Here is a 19,307-nt window from a genome sequence, read left to right as displayed (position 1 = left end):
TTGTATTTTTTTTAAGTATTTTGCAAGAATGGTGGTAAACAAATCTACTTATCCAGTTATACCTTTGAATAAAAAAACCTCCTTTAAAAAAGAAAAAGTGAATTGGGGTCAGATTCTTCCAGTAAGACCCTAAAGTCAAACTGAATCTTGAATAGTTACTCCCTGATTTAGATCAAGCTTGAGGACATCTGATAAAAAACTTGACCTCTGTAGCTGAGCACAAAAGGGAAACAATCTGTTTATTTCACTGCACTTTGTTAAACACTTGCATTGAGACAGCCTGTGTAAAAATGAAAGTTGACTTCAAGCAAAGTAATTTTAATAAGTTTGGTGAATTCTTGACTCATAAACCGTATACAGGCTTGATTTTTTTTTTATTGATAAAAGCATAACTTGGTAAATTATATCACCGACTGGGTCTAATAGCATACCCAAACTGAACTTTTTCTAATACAGTTCTGGAATAATTGGATAATATGACATTGCATTTTGACATCTCTTGTAAAAATAAGAGGCTTTTCCAAAAGTTCTTTAATGACATTAATAATATTTATTAATCCAAAAGAGTGAGGTCTTTACCTCTTATGCTTCGTTACTAAAGTTTTCAGTTTTTACATTTTTAAAATTTATTGTACACTTTATTTTGGGGAGAGCACTTGTAATAATCACCAGAAAATTGTTGAGCAGAGCCCATTGGGTGTATGATGCTATCCAGAGGACAGTCTCAGATGTACAGTCTTGAGCCATACTACCTTATAGGTTTCAAGATTTTTTAAATTCTTTTTTGGCCTTCTCAGACAGGCCCACTTTGTATAATACTTCTTACTTACCTATAGTAAATGGTGTTACAGGATGTTTAAGAGGATTAATGTCTGCTTTAAACTTTAGAGAAAGTTAATGCAACTGATAGTTTATAAAATAATAGGAGAGCAAATAGGTTAGCTGAACTACCTGACCTGTAAAGATAGAGGAGTAGATATAGAAGAAAGCATCTAAGAGCTAAAGGCACTGTGTTTCCATGTTTAATTCTCACCATAACCCTATAAGAGGTATTATTGTGCTAGTTTGATATATTGTGCTAGTTTGAGGAAATTGAGGATGGGATAGGTTCATTTCTTCTTACGTGTCATAAACTGTTTTAATGATAGGGATGCAAAGATGGACAAATGTTTTGGAGCTGGGATTTAAGCCTACGTCTGGCTAGAATTAAAACTGTACCATGCTGGTTGTCAGTGTGGGTCTTCCTTCCTTTTCAGCATCTGCTCCTTCAGTTTTGTTCCTTTCTCAAGCATCTACTGCAGTTTTTTCCAAGAGACCTCACCATCCCTCCCACTGACTACATTTCTTAAATCTCTTTCTCCACCCTCCCACCCCAGGTATTAACTGATAAGAGTCTAAGGTATTACGCCTACCCCCCCACCCCCCTCCAAATCTTTGAAATTTAGTTTACGATTCTATAAAGTCCCACCCAGTAAACCTGGTAATTACTGAGCATTGCTTCTATATCAAGCACTTTTATAACATTGTGTAGTATACTCCACAACAACCCTTCAGGCAAAATACCATCCCCATTGTACAGATGAGAAAATAAAGACATAGAAAGGTTAATACCTAGAGTCATTCAGAATATATCTGTGGAACTCCTACTCTGTGAGACACTGTGCTGGTAAGGAGAGATGTTTCTCTTGTGGTTCTAAGAGTTCACAGTCTGGCCAGGAGACAAGACTATAAACAAGACTGTAACTGGCTGTGCTTTTTTTTTTCCCTATGGAGGTCAGTGGGAGCACTTAGACTTATCCGAGGATGTTGGGGAAGGCTTCACTGGTGAGGCCTTGCTTGAGCTGAAATATGAGGAAATATAATGTGTGGGGGACTGAAAAGGTTGGTTCATATTCCAGGCAGCACTAGTATCTAACATGACAATATGAGGGAGTATCATGTATTTGAGAAGCAGCCAGTAATTTGTTACAACTGGATATGAGCAAGAATAGCTGAAGATTAGGCTGGACAGTAGCAGTGATACCAATAATAATTCGTATTTATGAAGTGCACCATGTGCCAAGCACTGTACACAGTCTCACTTAATTCTTGTGACACCCTGTGAGTAGGTATTGTTATTATCCTCGTTTTACAGATAGTGAAACTGAGTTGCATCAGATTGGTTAAGAGATTTGCCCAGGCAGTCAGTTAGTGACACATAGCTAGTAAATGACTTGCCTAGGATAACACAGCTAGCGAGTGGCATACCCAGCATATACAACCAAGTAGTCTGGCTACAGAGTCTGTCTCTTCACCACTTGCTGTGGTGAGGGATCAGATTGTGAAAGGACTTGTGAAGGAGCTGACATTTTATGATGTAGTTCAGTGGTTTTTAAAAAAACTTAACCCACAGTAGAAATACCTTTTATGTTATGATTGAGCACGTGCATGTATGCATAAAACTAGGAAAAGTCTCATGAAACAATATTTTTACTATGTATGCATAGTTTCTGTTCTCTTTTCTTAAGGAAATTCTGGTTGGGACTCATTTAAATTGATTCTACAATTTAAGCCACAGTTTGGAAAATTACTCCTTGTCAGTAGGTGAGCATTGGAAGAATTTCAAGTAAGGGAATCACATGGTTATGTTTGTGCTTTTAGGTAGGTCACACTGGCAGCAGTGTGAAGGCTTAATTGGAGAGGATGGGACTGGAAAGACAGACACCAGTAAGGAACATTTTAATGGACCAGGCAAAAGATGTCTGAACTAGGACAGCAGCCTTGAGGATGGAGAAAAGAGAATAGAGAGAAGGGAGATTTAGGAGGTAGAGTTGATAGTCCACAACCAATCGTCAAGTTCTATCACTCATCTGCTAAGTACTAGGTAGAAAGACAGTTCAATTCAAGACCTGTGTTACTGTGTTACTCAGGTACTGAAATTTTATTTCTTGACCTTTTTTGTGTGTTCCTTTTTATCATCGTGTGAAATATGCTTCTTTGTTGTCTTTTCTACACCTCTGCTTTTGTATTTTTAAAAAATCTGATTTAATTATTTTTAAATGATTTAAAAACTTATATATAAAATCAGACACCCACCTTATCCCCTTATTTCTGCCTCCCCACCCCTACCTCATACTATCAGAATCTGGAAGATTTGCATAGCAGTATGAAAAAGTTCACATAGCATGATGAGCACTCAGCAAATCTTTGCTGAAAGAATGTGTCCTGTGTATTATACTCTCCCAAAGCAGAAACTCTTAACGTTATGTTCATTAACTAGAGGAATACTTTTGAGTAATTTTCTTGAACTTTGTCCTCTCTAACTTTATTTGACTCCCTTTAGGGAGTAGTAAGCATTGTATGTATGATGATCTTACTTTTTAAAAAACAAACAAATAAACAACATAACTAGCCATTCCTAAGCATGAAATCTTAGTAAAATTTTAGCAGTTTTTCTTCCCATGTTATAAATGTAGATATACAAGATTCCTATCGCTTCTGCCACTCCAGTTTCTCAAGAGCATTATTATATATATATAAAATTGAGACAAATGAGACAAATGAGAGCCCAACACTGAGATAAAAAGTCCTAGGGACCATTGTCTAAATCCTTCAACCTGGTGAATAATGCAGCTGTGTATCCTCCTGTTCTCTGCCTAGATTCTGCAGTAATGGGAATCATAGAACTATGAAGAAGGAATTACTTTTCTTTGATTCGGGCAGCAGCTAATAATCTTAAAAGAGTGCACAGATTGTGCTGAAACAAGCATGGCTGTATAAAACACTAAGTAAAAATAGTAATGGAAAAAGATTGTAGTGCTGTTACGCTATAGGTAATTTAAGAAATTGACACAATGACAACTACCTGGCAGGTATTTGGAGCAAGTGAGGGAGAAGAGAGAAGAGTGAAGGGCTGGGCACTGCCGAAGAGAGAAAGGAACTATTTGAACAAGGTGCTGCCAACTCTAGATTCCCTACAGATATATATTTCCAAAGATGACAGATTTTTGGAGGTGTTTATTTTGGAGCTAATCTTCTGTTTTTCCATTCTACCCCTACTGTATCCTATATCTTGTACTGCCAGAATTCTGCTAGCTGCCGTGAAGCAGGGCTGTGGCAAGTGGCCAAGTGTGATTAAAAACCTCTTTTTTCATTTTTAAACAGAGTATAGATATCAGAATACTTTAAAGAAGTATTTAAAGATAGATTGAATGGAGTGGAAAAAATAGTAAAAACCTAATAAGAAAATTGAAAGTTTTTGATTTGGTTTTGATGGAATAACATTTCTTTTGTAAACAGAAGAATACCAGCTTATGTCTATCTCTGTCAGTTTCTCTTTCTTACCTCTCTTTCCCTGATCTTTGAGTGCTGGGGATAGAAGCTGCTGAGCAGACAGGAAAAATGAGTTTTCTGACCAGAAAGAGGTAGTCGTGATTTTTTGTGTGTGTTTTTTTGTTTTTGAGGGGATCCCAAGGGTATACGCTGTGTGAATGTCTCATCTATAAGCATGTTAATAATTGGGTTTTGTTTCCTTATTTTGTTCTCATTTTAACCCCAAAGAAAGAAAATGAAATTTATTTTTTCCATTTCTAGCTCTGACTTAAGCTTCAAAACAAAATGTTGTTCATGCACAGTTGAGATGATAGAACAGAATTGTAGTATACTGTATTACAGAATTTTGGAAATTCATTTTTTTTTTTTTTTTTTTTGCGGTACGCGGGCCTTTCACTGTTGTGGCCTCTCCCGTTGCGGAGCACAGGCTCCGGACACACAGGCCCAGGGGCCATGGTTCACAGGCCCAGCCACTCTGTGGCATGTGGGATCTTCCCGGACCGGGGCACGAACCCGTGTCCCCTGCATCGGCAGGCGGACTCTCAACCACTGCACCACCAGGGAAGCCCGAAAATTCATTTATTAAAAGGAGAATTGTACTCCAGTCAGTACTTTCTTTAATTTTAATATCTCAGACTGCATTAGTAGTTGATTCAGAATCAACTACTAATAGAGTTCATAGCTTGGCCAAGTGCCACAAAGTCTGGTGAGCTTTAGATACATAATGGCTCTTTTTTTAATGATTGCTAGAGCTTTTAGCAGTAAAAGGGGGAAAATGAAAGGGAACTATGTGTAATAGCTTTCTTGCCTAAAACGAGTATTCTTGGTAAGATTAAAAGTAGAGGGCTTCCCTGGTGGCGCAGTGGTTGAGAGTTCGCCTGCCGATGCAAGGGACATGGGTTCGTGCCCCGGTCCGGGAAGATCCCGTATGCCGCGGAGCAGCTAGGCCCGTGAGCCATGGCCGCTGGGCCTGCGCGTCCGGAGCCTGTGCTCTGCAACGGGAGAGGCCACAACAGTGAGAGGCCCGTGTACGGCGAAAAAAAAAAAAAAAAAGTAGAGACAAGCTGAGGCTCTGAGTTATGGATCCGATGTCACATCACAGCCAGCATCAGAAAGTAGCAGCACTAATAGAAGAAAAGACAGAAAGTAACTACTGAGGAGCAGGCTCTCAGAGAAGCTCACTTGGAAATGCCATACCAACACAGAGGGTTGTTGTTTTTTGGGGGTGGGGATGGGGAAGGTGGATGTCCTTCATAAGGAAATTATGTTGGGTTCAGTCAAACATATAAGGGGAAAGTCTATTCTTTTTAAATTATGAAGTATGTAATATCTATAAAAACAAGTAGAATAATGTGTTCCCTTTAGCTTGAGAAATTAAACAGTACAACTATAATTGCTACCCCAAGTTTCCTTCCTCAATCCTATTTCCTCTCCCCTTTTCCCAAAAGTAACATTCTCTCCAGTTCGGTGTTTTCCGTGCATGTGTTTATGCCATATATATCTCATACAATATTGTAAACATGTTTTAAACCTTATTTAGAAGAATATTATACTGTATAATATCCTTATGCAATTTGTTCTTTTTTGCTTAATACTTTATGCAGTTGATACCTGTGGTTCTGATTCATTCATTTTTAACTATGTGGTATTTCTTTCTCTATTGCACATATTTAACTATTCTCCTGTTGACTGAAAGCCTTTTTAGCTGAATATTTTAGGGGGACAGGAAAGAGAAATATGTTATGTCATTTTAAAAGTTAGATTAGGAATGTTGTTTTGACTTTCAAAAAAGCCAGTTTCCTCTTTTGGTGTGGAATGTCTTCATTTATCGTTTTCCTGGGAAAACCCTTTATACTTCCCGAGAGAAGGCGGAGAAGAGTAATGTTTCATTACACAGATGAACGTGTCTTGTACAAAATGCAGAACAGCATCTGCTATATTACAGTGAGCTCATGAGGGACTGAACTGCAGCAAAAGCTTGGTTAGTTCTATTAAAATTCTCAGGTTTTCCAAGCACAGACAAGCTGTGAATGAAAACTTGTTGGTATTTATTCGTTGTTTCTTTTCTGTGTTTGGAATAATTTGCAATTTGGAACTACCTGCTTTATTTTGTAAAAGGATATGTCAGTTATATGGTTAAAAACAAAATTGTTCTTGGATTGTGTCATGGTTTTGATGGAGTGAAGGAAAAACAAGGTGTGGGTCTGAAGGGAAGTACTTTTTGAGGAAGGTAGTTGGTGTGAAATAAGTATTTGTTTTAGTAATAAATCATATATATATATATATATATATATATATGGCAGTGTATATTCTTTCTTTGTAGTCATTGATTTAAAAAATCTCTGATAAATATTTTTTCTTCCCAGTTTCATGCTGTCTTTTATTTGCAATATCTTTGATATGGTTTGAACAGTTTTGCAGAATACACAGTACAGAACTTCATTCAGGTTTCCCTCCAAATGATTTGCTATAATACATTAACTAGAAATGCTGATGCAACGAGGGAAACACTAATAAATGGATGCTTTCCAGGGACTGTAGCTAAGGCAAAGCAAACACAAGCCAAAATTAAGAAGAAAACATTAGTTAGGCACCCAAGATGTAGTCTGGTCAGATATGCTATTAACAGTGAATATCCCATTCTAAGTAAATTAATTGAGGCCTGGGCAATTTGAGTCACCAGACTATCTATTTAAAAAGTGACCCAGCTTTAAGCATATTAGAAATAAGGGCTAGTGCAAGAATAGTCTTTCGGCTATAATTTATTTAGAATGAAAACTTAAATTATTTGCTTTTTCTTATTGGATGGATTCTGATGCCTCAAGAATGATTAAACTCAACTGTCTGTTTTTTCCATTGTGGTTCTGATGCAAAGGGTGCTGAATGGACCTGCAAGTAAAAGAAGTGTTTTTTGTTTGTTTTGTTTTGGTAGGAATAATTAGATGGAAAGAGGAGAGACGGTATTGCTAATTAACAATGATTTTTGTTTTTTCACTATTGCTATTTTTCTTGCAAATCACACTACTTTTTTTCCACAAATTATTTCACCCATAAATAGTGTAGGTATGGAGAGAGGAGATAGGTATGTAAACAGGCTTTTAAAAATTGCTGTTCTTGTTTTTGAACGATCTCTGACTAATTGGCCAAGAGTCAAGCATTTTAAAACAGGACTCCTAAACCAGAGAGTTGTATATCTAGGCAATTGAATTGGATTTTTTTTTTTAACTGTACCAAGATTTCTAAGTTTTGTAAACTTGTTTCTGAAATTAATGAAAGTTGCTGAACGAACCTGGGTAGCCTGAGGCTTCTATTGCCAGGGACCCCTTAAGTTTTAAAAAATATTTCTTATTTCTTCATAGTTTATCAGGGTTCTATCTGTTTTTCAAATGCTGGAAGGGTAGAGGTGGGGTGAAAAAAATTTCCTCTTAATACTGTTTCTAGAAGTATTCATTTATGAGTTGTTGCTTCAAATTCTCTGTTTTTACTTCTCTATGAGCCTACTATGTGGTTATCTAAGATTTAATACTTTCTTTCCCTGAAGAAAAAAAGTATTATTTCAGAGTTTCTCATAACCAGTCTGGATTTATTCTAGGTTATAACTCATATTCTTTTAAAAGTGCCCTCTTGTCCTAAGGGTCACTTGTAATAACCAGCAGCTAAGAATGGCTTAAACAAGAGATTTTCAGACTTTCTTTTCTTTTTCGGCATTATATGCTGAGGTACCCATGTCAGCAGGCTCAGGAAGGCCTTTACCTTTGACATTGACTTTACTTTTTTCTATTCTTTTAGGTCTTTCACTACCATTCCTACAGTGGTTGGCAAGATATCGTTTCCACCTCACTCTCCATGTACCATGCCAGTGACATCTTAGCTGCTAGAGTGTGGAGCTGGACTGTGGGAGTCAAGTAAGTGCCTTTTTTACTATTTGGCATGGTTTTTGCTTACTTTGCAAAGCCATGGAGAGGAACTCGAACTCCTTAAGATTAGTTTTTAAAAAGGCACTTGCTTGATCCTTGTGGGCCGGCTCTTTGCTCCAGCCTGCTATTGAATACCTGGTAGCTAAAATGATGCTGCATTTAGCAAGGTGACTTATCACAGAATGGAACATTTTTACTAAGGTAGACTCTAAGGGAGGATAGATCTGATCTTGGCTTGATTAGACCATTTATAATGATGAGCAACCCCTGTCCCATCCCAGAATGAATCAGAGCTTCTACGTTAGCACAAACAGTTAGTTACTCTGGCCTCCTGGAAATTTAGCAGGTTATGGATGACCAAGTGTCTGCTGGTCTAAACCACTTGAGTTACATGGAAACTGAATAGCTCTCCCAGGGAAGCCAATGACCTTGGCAATTTTCTGAATTTATTTAGCTTACTATAAGGAAGAAGTGACTGTTGGTGTTAATGAGGTTTGGGTTTCTGTATTTACTGCTAAAGTTGCTAAAACCTGGTATTTTACTTTTGCAGGTCACCTTGTAAATTTTGCCTATGTAAATTAACACACCCCCTGTTATGTCATTAACAACCATGTAAGGGAGAGTGTTTTCCTGCTCTGTCTTAGGTATTGGTGATGTGACCTGTTCACGCAGGGGAAACTTGAACATCCTCAGGTATGTGAAGATCCTGATTCATAAGCATTTTCTCCCTGCAAACAAAACACAGTTTATTTCAGTGTGCACTCATGACGTAGTTTACAAAATCAATCCTGCCAATTGATTTTCTTGCCCCTGATATTACAGAATAGGGATTGGCAAACTACAGCCGAGACCACTGCTTGTTTTTGTAAATAAAGTTTTATTGGAAGAGATACATTTGGCATTTACATGTTGTCTATGACTGCTTTTTCACTACAGCAACAGAGTTGAGTTGCAACAGAGCCCATGTGACCCACAAAGCCTAAAATACCTGGCTCTTAAAGAAGAAGTTTGATTTCTGCTATAAAAGAACCAAAAGAACCAAACTTCAAGTTGTATTTAGTTATAAACTTGGTAGAACCACAGTTGAATTCATTAGGTAGCAGATTAGAGATAGAACTGAAGCTACAAGCTAGGTCTCCTGCCTCGTTGCCCAGGGTTCCTTCTACTAGGCCGGATACCATGTTAGGGCTACTTGTTTTCCCTACTAGCTGTAAGGCATAGTCTTTTTCCTTTATTTTCCATGAAGTAAAAGCAAAGACTCAATGATTTAAACCACAAAGAAATGATATATTGGAGAATTGACCTTACTTGGAGTTTAGATACTTTTATCATTTGACGATAACTGGGGAATTGCTTCTTAATGAATCAGTAAGTGCTTATAGTGTATACTCAAAAAAGGTTAGATTAGTTGGAATAAAAAGAAGTTTGAGCCTTGATAATAATTTTATAGCTAGGGGCAAAACTAAAATTGGCACAGGTAGAATGCTTCCTTCATGTATCTATGTGTCTAAGCTCACAGATAGCAGGATTGTATGTATGCGTGTGTGTATGTATGTCTATATGGGTGTCTTTCAGCTCTCAAAGTGCATTTGGATTGCATTCTGAGAAGAGTTTAGCATGTGTATTACAATCTGCAGATTACGTTACAGAGTTTTTTTGTTTTTGTTTTTGTTTTTTGCGGTACACGGGCTTCTCACTGTTGTGGCCTCTCCCGTTGCGGAGCACAGGCTCTGGACGCGCAGGCTCAGCGGCCATGGCTCATGGGCCTAGCCGCTCCGCGGCATGTGGGATCTTCCCAGACCGGGGCATGAACCCGTGTCCCCTGCATCGGCAGGCGGACTCTCAACCACTGAGCCACCAGGGAAGCCCTGTTTTTAGTTTTTTAAGGAACCTCCGTACTGTTCTCCATACTGGCTGTATCAATTTACATTCCCACCAACACTACAAGAGGGTTCCCTTTTCTCCACACCCTTTCCAGCATTTGTTGTTTGTAGATTTTCTGATGATGCCCATTCTCACTGGTGTGAGGTGACACCTCATTGTAGTTTTGATTTGCATTTCTCTAATAATTAGTGATGTTGAGCAGCTTTTCATGTCCTTCTTGGCCATCTGTATGTCTTTGGAGAAATGTCTATTTAGGTCTTCTGCCCATTTTTTGATTGGGTTTTTTGTTTTTTTAATATTGAGCTGCATGAGCTGTTTATATATTTTGGAGATTAATCCTTTGTCCACTGACTCGTTTGCAAATATTTTTTCTCATTCTGAGGGTTGTCTTTTCATCTTGCTTATGGTTTCCTTTGTTGTGCAAAAGCTTTTAAGTTTCATTAGGTCCCTTTTTTTTTTTTTTTTTTTTTTTTGCGGTACGCGAGCCTCTCACTGTTGTGGCCTCTCCCATTGCGGAGCACAGGCTCTGGACGCGCAGGCTCAGTGGCCATGGCTCACCGGCCTAGCCGCTCTGCAGCATGTGGGATCTTCCCGGACCGGGGCACAAACTCGTGTTCCCTGCATCAGCAGGCGGACTCTCAACCACTGCGCCGCCAGGGAAGCCCCATTTGTTTATTTTTGATTTTATTTCCATTACTCTAGGAGGTGGATCAAAAAAGATCTTGCTGTGATTTATGTCATAGAGTGTTCTGTCTGTGTTTTCCTCTAAGAGTTTCATAGTCTCCGGTCTTACATTTAGCTCTCTAATCTATTTTGAGTTTAATTTTGTGTATGGTGGTAGGGAGTGTTCTAATTTCATTCTTTTACATGTAGCTGTCCAGTTTTCCCAGCACCACTTATTGAAGAGACTGTCTTTTCTCCATTATATATCCTTGCCTCCTTTGTCATAGATTAGTTGACCATAGGTGCGTGGGTTTATCTCTGGGCTTTCTATCCTGTTCCATTGATCTGTATTTCTGTTTTTGTGCCAGTACCATATTGTCTTGATTACTGTAGCTTTGCAGTATAGTCTGAAGTCAGGGAGTCTGATTTCCCCAGCTCCGTTTTTTCCCCCCAAGACTGCTTTGGCTATTCGGGGTCTTTTTTGTCTCCATATACATTTTAAGATTTTTTGTTTTAGTTCTGTAAAAAATGCCACTGGTAATTTGCTAGGGATTACATTGAATCTGTAGTTTGCTTTGGATAGTATAGTCATTTTCACATTATCGATTCTTCCAACCCAAGAACATGGTATATCTCTCCGTCTGTGTCATCTTTGTTTTCTTTCATCAGTGTCTTATAGTTTTTTGAGTACAGGTCTTTTACCTCCTTAGGTAGGTTTATTCCTAGGTATTTTATTCTTTTTGTTGCAATGGTAAATGGGACTGTGTCCTTAATTTCTCTTTCTGATATTTCATTGTTAGTGTATAGGAATACAGGAGATTTGTGTGCATTAATTTTGTATCCTACAGCTTTACCAAATTCATTGATTAGCTCTCCACCAGTAGTTTTCTGGTGGCATCTTTAGGTATCATGTCATCTGCAAACAGTGACAGTTTTACTTCTTCTTTTCCAATTTGTATTCTTTTTATTTCTTATTCTTCTCTGATTGCTGTGGCTAGGACTTCCAAAACTATGTTGAATAATAGTGGCAAGAGTGGATATCCTTGTGTTGTTCCTGATCTTAGAGGAAATGGTTTCAGTTTTTCACCATGGAGAATGATGTTTGCTGTGGATTTGTCTTATATGGCCTTTATTATGTTGAGGTAGGTTCCCTCTATGCCCACTTTCTGGTGAGTTTTTATCATAAATGAGTGTTGAATTTTGTCAAAAATTTTTCTGCATCTATTGAGATGATCATATGGTTGTTATTCTTCAGTTTGTTAATATGGTGTATCAGATTGATTGATTTGCATATATTGAAGAATCCTTGCATCCCTGGGATAAATCCCACTTGGTCTTGGTGTAGAATCCTTTTAATGTGTTGTTGGATTCTGTTTGCTAGTATTTTGTTGAGGATTTTTGCATCTACTTCATCACTGATATTAGCCTGTAGTTTTCTCTTTTTGTGACATCTTTGTCTGGTTTTGGTATCAGGGTGATGGTGGCCTCATAGAATGAGTTTGGGAGTGTTCCTTCCTCTGCAATACTTTGGAAGAGTTTGAGAAGGATGGGTATTAGCTCTTCGCTAAATGTTTGATAGAATTCGCCTGTGAAGCCATCTGGTCCTGGACTTTTGTTTGTTGGAAGATTTTTAATCACAGTTTCAATTTCATTACTTGTGATTGGTCTGTTCATATTTTCTATTTCTTCCTGGTTCAGTTTTGGAAGTTTATACCTTTCTAAGAATTTGTCCATTTTTTCTGGGTTGTCCATTTTATTGGCATAGAGTTGCTTGTAGTAGTCTCTTAATGATGCTTTGTGTTTCTGTGGTGTCTGTTTTAACGTCTCCTTTTTCATTTCTAATTTTATTGATTTGAGTCCTCTCCCTCTTTTTCTTGATGAGTCTGGCTAAAGGTTTATCAATTTTGTTTATCTTCTCAAAGAACCAGCTTTTTGTTTTTTTGATCTTTGCTATTGTTTTCTTTGTTTCTATTTCATTTATTTCTGCTCTGATCTTTATGATTTCTTTCCTTCTACTAACTTTGGGTTTTGTTTGTTCTTCTTTCTCTAGTTCATTTAGGTCTAAAGTTAGGTTGTTTATTTGAGATGTTTGTTGTTTCTTGAGGTAGGATTGTATTGCTATAAACTTCCCTCTCAGAACTGCTTTTGCTGCATCCCGTAGGTTTTGGATCATCATGTTTTGTAGTAATTTGTCTCTAGGTATTTTTTGATTTCCTCTTTGATTTCTTCAGTGATCTCTTGGTTATTTAATAATGTATTGTTTATCCTCCATATGTTTGTGTTTTTTACCTTTCTTTCCCTGTAATTGATTTCTAATCTCATAGTGTTGTGGTTGGAAAAGATGCTTGATATGATTTCCGTTTTCTTAAATTTACCGAGGCTTGATTTGTGACCCAAGATATGATCTATCCTGGAGAATGTTCCGTGTGCACTTGAGAAGAAAGTGTAATCTGCTGTTTTTGGATGGAATGTCCTATAAATATCAATTAAATCTATCTGGTCTATTGTGTCATTTAAGGCTTGTGTTTCCTTATTAATTTTCTGTCTGGATGATCTGTCCATTGGTGTAAGTAAGGTGTTAAAGTCCCCCCTATTATTGTGTTACTGTTGGTTCCCTCTTTTATTAGCTGTTAGCAGTTGCCTTATATATTGAGATGCTCCTATGTTGGGTGCATATATATTTATAATTGTTATATCTTCTTCTTGGATTGATCCCTTGATCATTATGTAGTCCTTGTCTCTTGTAACATTCTTTATTTTAAAGTCTATTTTATCTGATATGAGTATTGCCACTCCAGCTTTCTTTTGATTTCCATTGGCACAGAATATCTTTTTCCATCCCCTCACCTTCAGTCTGTATGTGTCCCTAGGTCTGAAGTGGGTCTCTTGTAGACAGCATATTTATGGGTCTTGTTTTTGTATCCATTCAGCAAGCCTGTGTCTTTTGGTTGGAGCATTTAATCCATTCACATTTAATGTAATTATCGATATGTATGTTCCAATGACCATTTTCTTAATTGTTTTGGGTTTGTTTTTGTAGGTCCTTTTCTTCTCTGTGTTTCCCGCTTAGAGATGTTCCTTTAGCATTTGTTGCAGAGCTGGTTTGGTGGTGCTGAATTCTCTTAGCTTTTGCTTGTCTGTAAAGCTTTTGATTTCTCTCTCAAATCTGAGTGAGATCCTTGCCAGGTAGAGTAATCTTGGTTGTAGATTCTTCCCATTAATCACTTTAAATATATCGTGCCACTCCCTTCTGGCTTGTAGAGTTTCTGCTGAGAAATTGGCTGTTAACCTTATGGGAATTCCCTTGTATGTTATTTGTCGTTTTTCCCTTGTTGCTTTCAGTAGTTTTTCTTTGTCTTTAATTTTTGTCAGTTTCATTCCTATGTGTCTTGGTGTGTTTCTCCTTGGGTTTATCCTGCCTGGGACTCTCTGTGCTTCCTGGACTTGGGTGGCTATTTCCTTTCCCATGTTAGGGAAGTTTTCGACTATAATCTCTTCAAATAATTTCTCAGGTCCTTCCTCTCTCTCTTCTCCTTCTGGGACCCCAGTAATGCAAATGTTGTTGCGTTTAATGTTGTCCCAGAGGTCTCTTAGGCTGTCTTCATTTCTTTTCATTCTTTTTTCTTTATTCTGTTTGCAACAGTGAATTCCACCATTCTGTCTTCCAGGTCACTTATCCATTCTTCTGCCTCAGTTATAATGCTATTGATTCCTTCTAGTGTATTTTTCATTTCAGTTATTGTATTGTTCATCTCTGTTTGTTTGTTCTTTAATTCTTCTAGGTGTTTGTTCTTTAATCTTCTAGGTCTTTGTTAAACATTTCTTGCATCTTCTCGATCTTTGCCTCCATTCTTTTTCTGAGGTCCTGGATCATCTTCACTATCATTATTCTGAATTCTTTTTCTGGAAGATTGCCTATCTCCACTTCATTTAGTTGTTTTTCTGGGGTGAATGTGGTTTTTGTTCCACAGGCTGCAGAATTGTAGTTCTTCTTGCTTCTGCTGTCTGCCCTTTGGTGGATGAGGCTTGTCCTTCCATTCTTTATTATGGAAAAGACTTATAAGCAAAGTAGTTGTGACTTGGGTGTATTGGTGTGTTTATACATGCTGGGATTTCTCCTTCCCTCTGATTGTCGTTAGATCAGTGAGTGAGCTTTCAAACCTAACCAGAATGTAGAGTCCTTTTCCCACGTGGCACCCCTTTTCGTGACTTTACTGTTTTTTTCTTATTGGTACCTTTGGTTCTTCCAGGTACTTGAATTACAATTATTTTTTGGCTCTTCCCTTTTCCTTTGCACCCCTTTCTTACTCTTAAGAAAATTGTGGTTGAAATACACATAACACAAAATTTACCTTCTTAACTGTTTCTTAAGTGTGCAGTTCAGTACTGCTTACCTCATTTTACTGTACCTTGCTTTATTGTGCTTCACAGATATTGCATGTTTTACAAATTGAAGGTCTGTGCCAACCCTGCGTTGAGCAAGTCTATCAGCACCATTTTTCTGAGAGCATTTGCTCACTTCATGTCTTTGTGTCACTTTTTGGTAATTCTTGCAATATTTCAAACTTTTACATTATTATATTTGTTATGGTGATCTGTGATCAGTGATCTTTGATGTTACTACTATGACTGGCTTAAGGCTCAGTTGATGGTTAGCATTTTTTAGCAATAAAGTATATTTAAAGCAAGGTATGTCCATTTTTTTTAGAGACAAAGCTATTGCACACTTAACACTACAGCAAATAGAACTTTCAGATGCACTAGGAAACCAGAAAATTGATGTGACTCACTTTATTGCAATATTCGCTTTATTGTGGTGGTCTGGAACTAAACCTGTAATGTCTATATCTGTATCCCACCCTTTTATTTGGTAACTAAATCTTAGTTGGAGTCTACCTTTCTCATCTCACTTATCTTGTACTTTATGTTCCCATTATCACCATCCTTACTTGCATGTAAAGTCTTGTCATGTGTCTGGAGTTTTGTCTAAATAGCATCTCAACTTTCAATGTTTCCTCTGCAGTTAATCAACATTTCCTCCCACAAAACTTTTGGTGGACACCACCTTTAGGATTTAGTACAAATTCCTTAGTCTGATATTCAGGACCTTCTAAAATTGAGTTCCAGTCTATCTTTCCACCTTTAATAATAATGTTGTTTTGATAACCAGTGATTCCTTATTAACTTCCAGGTTGTGTGAAGCACCATACATGCATGGTTTTATTTAATTTATTCCTATAAAGTAGGTACTGTAATTACCACTGTTGAGGAAATAGAGGTGGAGGGTTCTAAATAACATGCCCAAACTAGTACAAGTTATAGTTGTAACTTCTGTCTCCTGAATTCCTTGAGTAGACCTATCCCTAACCACCAAGTACATTTCCACCTTCATCCTAGCTCTTTCACTTTGCAGATTCACAGCTTGGAAGGCCCTTGCTTGTTCCTTTCTTCCCTCTTTCACAGTCTCATTCTATTCATCCTTCAATGCCTAGCTCAAGTTCCATCTATTCAGTGATTCTTTTTTTCCCTCCCTGCCTCCTGGCAGTTTATAGAATACTCACTAGCCTGACCACATATTGTTTTACTTTTATTGCCTTGAATCTGTAATTTTTAATATATGAGTGATTTAGTTTAGTCTTTAGATTTTTAACCTCCTTAAGGTTGAAGGCTTGGATTATAGGGTTTTTTATATCTCCTGCAGTATATAACAATAAGTGTATGTGTTGATCATTTGAAATGATAATAGAACTGTTAATAGCTGAAGATATATAATGTGCATCTAATCTAAGACTCTGTCTTAGTTCTTTGTGCTTCTTAATTCAGAACCAGGAATGACATGTTTAACTTAGAGCTACATATCATTGATTTGTAAGCAGGAAGCTTGGTAACTATTGTCACATGCTGATTCACATCAGAACTGCTCTTCATATCAAGAGTTTGACTTTTTTTTAAAATTGAAGTATAGTTGCCTTACAATATTATATTAGTTTCAGGTGTACAACACAGTGATTCATTGTTTTTATATATTATACTCCATGTGAAGTTATTATAAAATATGGGCTATATTCCCTGTTCTGTACATTACATCCTTAATCTTATTTATTTTATACTTAATAATTGTATCTCTTAACTCCCTACCCCTATTTTGCCCCTCACCCCAACCCTCTCCCCACTAGTAACCACAAGTTTGTTCTCTGTATCTGTTAGTCTATTTCTGTTTTGTTATAATTGTTCATTTGTTTTATTTTTTAGATTCCACTTATTAGTGAAAACATACAGTATTTGTCTTTCTCTGTCTGACTTACTTCACTAAGCATACTAGCCTCTAGGTCTATCCATGTTGTTGCAAATGGGAAAATTTCATTCTTTTATAGCTGAGTAATATTCCATTGTATGTATATGCTATATCTTCTTTATTCATTCCTCGATGAACACTTAGGTTGACTTCTTCTCATTGTCTCACCACTGGCATTTTGTTTTACACCACCAAAATATCTCACCTTGATTATAACAACAGCCTCCAAATTAGCCTCCCTGCTTTTGCCTTTTGTTTTCTATGGTCAGAACTCAGGCAGTGGAAGTGATGACCTCAGGCAGAAGACAACCACTCCAGCAGCTTCAGATCTCACTCAGAGTGAAAGACAAAGTATGTTAAGTGGCCTCCAGGCAGAAGTGTGCTGATAAAATGGATCTCTGGAGAAGGCAAAGCGTGTGATTTGTAGCATACGCCTATTTCTGTGCTATAATTGTTCCCACTATGGGATTCAAAGTTCTAGAATGTATAACAGTCTGCTCTTCACCTGGTTCCAGCAAGCTCCATCTTACCACTGCTGAGCATTTGGTTCCCTGTCTCATCCCCAACTGCTGTTTCTTTCCCCCTTACCCACTCCATTCTTGTGATACTGCTCTCCTTACTGTTCCTCAAACATGCCAGACATGCACCCATCTCACAGGATCTTTGAATTTGTAGTTTTCTTAGTTAGAATGCTCTTCTCCTGAATACATGCAGGTTTGCTTATTTTCTGTCTCTCTCAAGTGTACTCGGATATTTTCTGTGATCTTCCTATGTAAATTTGTAGTCATTTCCCTACATCTACTCACTGCTCTCTTTCTCCACTACTCTGCTTTATTTTTTCTTAGCACTTCCAACATATAACATGTTTATGTATTACTTGCTTTCCCTTCCTATACCTTTCATTAGAGCAGGAGCATTTTCATCAGTATAGAATCCTTAGCACCCAAAAGAATGCCTAACACATAGGCACTCAAAAAGTTGTTAAATGAATTAATATGTACTTCTTTTAAAGATGTAAACTGAGTGTGTGTATTTTCCCATTTGGGAACATCCTTTGTATGGAACGAATTTTTAATTTTTATTTTATTGGTTGTCCTGAGATGATTTCCAAAATACACTGCAGTGTTTCTGTACCTGTCTGATGCCATCCTGTAGTGATGCATTATTGCTTTTTCTAGGCAGTGTTTTCTGTAGGTGGGGATAATGGTTATATTTGCTGTTGAGACTGAAAATGAAGCATTTCATTTTGGTTGAAATGAAAATATCTGAAATACATATAAACAAATCAGTTTGGGCCTGTCACTGGTAATTGCAACTTGAAATTATTGTTTACTTAAGCTCCTTATGAGGAATGCAACAATATTTATGGTAAACTGTATTTGGTAGTGTGATAATCTCATAATAACATCATTGTGAGTTTGAATATCTGTGGTAAGTAATGAGAAAATAGAATTTGTACACTTTATTCAAAGATTAAAATGGGTTTATGGGGACATTTTTATGTATAAATATTGATTTATAGACCAGTTTAGCATACTGAGTTTATTATAATTTAACAGGTGTATGACTTCTCATGAACTAGGTGCTGCCTTTTCCTCTTGATCTCAGTTGCTGCCTTTTTTTTATGCTGAAGTGGAATTCAACCTTCCCCTTGACTTAGTCTAGGCATAGACAAACATTACATTGAGGTGGCAAGATTGAACTGTAGTTACTAACCAGAGTTTTCTTTCTTTCTTTCTTTTACACTTAAGTATTTTTACAAGTAAAATTCCAGTGCAGTAAGAATTGAAAACATGATAGCCAGAGTTATTTTTTCAAATTAATCTTTTGGGTGTAACCATGTTAACCCATTTTTATTTTGGAGTTTGATTCACAGAGGTCAGAGAAAAGGATGACTTGAGCTAAAAGCTATCACTTCTTCTTGGCAGACAATTAAGAAATGGAGAAAAAGTCTGGTTTTCTTTATGAGTGTATGTGTTACTTTCTTGAGTGACACTAACTAAAATTTGCAGTATTTCTTTCCTACAGACTTTTGAACACTGGGGAAAAAGCCCCCTTTCTTTTATGAATGCTTAACTTCCTTTGTTCTGTCACTTTTGTTTTCAGAAAATGTTTATCTTCTAGAGTTTTTTATAAAAATTAAGACTATGTTTTTAGAGCAGTTTAATAAGATTCATAGCAAAATTGAGGGGAAGGTACAGAGATACAGATTTTTTTAATAACATTTTTAATAATTA

General features: G+C 37.1%; 1 protein-coding gene across 1 annotated transcript in view; it reads left to right on the top strand.

Annotated features, from left to right (window-relative positions):
• Positions 1-19,307, top strand: part of MCU (mitochondrial calcium uniporter) — a 226,649-nt gene that overhangs the window by 7,922 nt on the left and 199,420 nt on the right. The window lies entirely within an intron of this gene.

Source organism: Mesoplodon densirostris, chromosome 1 (assembly GCF_025265405.1).
Source record: "Mesoplodon densirostris isolate mMesDen1 chromosome 1, mMesDen1 primary haplotype, whole genome shotgun sequence".
In the NCBI taxonomy this organism is placed as follows: Eukaryota; Metazoa; Chordata; class Mammalia; order Artiodactyla; family Ziphiidae; genus Mesoplodon; species Mesoplodon densirostris.
This window is presented reverse-complemented; position numbering and strand designations above follow the sequence as displayed.